This window comes from Triticum aestivum, chromosome 1A (genome assembly GCF_018294505.1).
Source record: "Triticum aestivum cultivar Chinese Spring chromosome 1A, IWGSC CS RefSeq v2.1, whole genome shotgun sequence".
In the NCBI taxonomy this organism is placed as follows: Eukaryota; Viridiplantae; Streptophyta; class Magnoliopsida; order Poales; family Poaceae; genus Triticum; species Triticum aestivum.
The window spans coordinates 27,581,904-27,584,796 of NC_057794.1; positions in this window are offsets into that span (position 1 = coordinate 27,581,904).

Below are 2,893 nucleotides of genomic sequence, written 5' to 3' on the forward strand. Positions count from 1 at the left end.
ATTGGGTGTGTTGGGGACACATGAGACTCTTTGTTATTTGGTTGCAGGGTTGTTTCAGAGAGACCATCTTCATCCTACGCCTTCCACAGATTGATAAACCTTAGGTCATCCACTTGAGGCAAATTTGCTACAGTCCTACAAACCTCTGCATTTGGAGGCCCAACAACGTCTATAAGAAGAAGGTTGTGTAGTAGACATCACTTGGCATAATGCATAGATTCAAGTATTGTCATCTTTAGTTTTTGCTCCATAGGTTGCCCTCATGATTGATTCATATGGTGGCTTAATTCTAATTCCAGGGAAGTGTTCCATACTCTTTCTCAAAGGGAACTGAAATTTAATATTCCCTTCTTTCATATCAATCACGGCACCTATAGTTCGTGAAAAATGTCTACCAAGTATTATAGGACAAGACGGATTGCAATCAATATCAAGACAATAAAATCTATGGGCACATTGTTCCTATTTAAAATGTTGAATGAGTATTTCAAAAATGTTGAACAAGTATTTGAAAATGTTAAATAAGTATTAAAATGTTAAACAAGTATTTGAAAAAATATTGAATAAGCATTCGGACAATGTCGAACGTGTATAAACAAATTGTTGATCACTTATTAAAAAATGTTTTTGACGCATACAAAAATATAGTGTGGAAACGAAAACAAACATAAGAAAAAATGAAAAGAAAACAAAAAATGGTTAAAAAACAAAACCAAATAAAAAATGGAGAAGAAAGAAAATACAAGAAAAACTAAGAAACAAAATGCAAGAAAGAATGAAAAAATGGAGAACAAATAAATAAAAGAAGCAAAAGAAAACAGAAAAAAAAACCGGATAGAATGGCATCAACTAGGACGCGCCCTACAACTAAACACAAGAGGAATCCTTGTCCAAGTGGCTAGCAGCACCGGATCGCAGCCTGGAGACTGGGGACGGAACACGCGGCAGTGGGCTGGCCCAATATGACTCATGTGGAGGAAAAAACTTCAGCGAGAGTTTCCCTCTCGCCTCGCTTAAAGCGACAATAAGGCCCAATACATCAAATAGTCGCCGCGCTTAGCAGCAACCGGATGTCCAGCCCCAACGACCAGGCTACCAATAAGGCCCCAATTACTTTTTTTGAGGAACGCGAGGGAAATAAGGCCCCAATTACTCGAAAAGTGCAAGCAAAGGCCGGGCTCCATAGAGCCCTTTATTATTTTTTTACAGAGAAAATACTTTTCTATACCTAATGTTTTCTAAAAAAAGTACGCGTGTAGACATATAGTTGTAGTATACATGTATAAAATTTCATGAACATACATATTCATATGTGATCTACACAAAAAGACCAATACACAGATTAAAGTAGATTTTTTCTTTGTAGTATTTGGGTCAGATATTTGTCTTTTTTGCGTAGCATGCAAATAATCAAATTAATTGATGAAATCTTATAAAAACATGAAGAATATACATATGTATCTGTAGAAAAAAATTGACATTTTTTAAAACTTCTAAATATGTTTTGATTTTTGTTTTCAAAACAAGCTCCATGGAGCTCTTGGTCGTTGCAAATCCCCCAGTACCCAATTACTACCCAATAACTATGCCATACAATGGACACTGCTGTTCACATCGGGCCACTAAAGAAATTCATTCCAAACTGGGGGCCCCGCATTTTGGGGCCCCTCAGCTCACACAGGCCCCTCAATAGCCCTGCGTAGATGGTCTAACCAGTGGTAGTAGTAATGCATCCTAAAAAACTTTGATTGTCGGTTAATGATAGTTAACCATGCACATTTTATTGGAAACTAGTGATTCTTATGCACCCTCTAAGGGATAAAAGAAGGAAATAGTATGTTCGTAAAAATAAGTTCCAAAAAGTTAGTAAAGAAACACAAAAATGTATATCAAAAACTCATTTGCATGAAACATTTATAACTATTTACCTTAGGACATGAATTATTTAAAATCAATCATTAGCCAAATCGACACAAATTTAGTGCCTATAAACTTGGTTAGTATCTCTTTCCAGGTTTGTATGACACGTATGGTTTTTAGATCATCAATTCGACTCAAAACTCTTGTTATACATCACTAAAAATATATCCTTAGTTTAATTGTCAAAGGAAGCTTTTAAACATTTTTGTGGGTTTTTACGGGACTATTCAACGTGAAAGTAAATGTGTAGATAAGCATTGCATTATATGCACTTTTCCCCTAGGTAGATAGGTACATCTAAATATTACTTCTTAAAACGGATGATCCATACAGTGGAATAAAAGGATAAATTCATGGAGAAATGGAGTGTGCGCAGACAACAGTCCAAACACTGTTCTATAGAAAAAAATCCCCAAAAAGACGTAAAGCAGAAGTGAAAACCCCCCAAAAATATTACCTCCAAGTGTTACACTTAATTTTGGGTTTTTCACCTACGAAGCACTGCTATCATATTTCGCATGAAAATTGGGAAGCATGCTTGTTACACTAAAAGAAAATCTACACACACAAAATCAGAATTTTTATATTTTATTTACTATTTATATTATATGTACTCCCTCCATCCCAGTTCGCAAGGCAAAATCCCAAAAACTATTTGTCCCAAAATCTTCCACCCCCTAGGCACATTTGTATTCAATTTGGCACTAGTAGTCCATCAATGTTTGCATGCAAAAGCTGATCCACTCCTCTTTCACCGTGGGAAACCACTCCACTAAATCTGCATGCACCACAACACTTACTCCTCTTCCCACGCTGCATGCACCATAATTCTAATGCGTGTTGGAGTACTTCCTCTCATCTTCCTCTTCCACAATGCAGTGTGAAAACGGTTACTGTTTTGCATGTCGAAACTTGTATAAAATGGCAACGCATGTTCCTCCTCTTCCCACACATTCAGTTCATTGCCTCATCC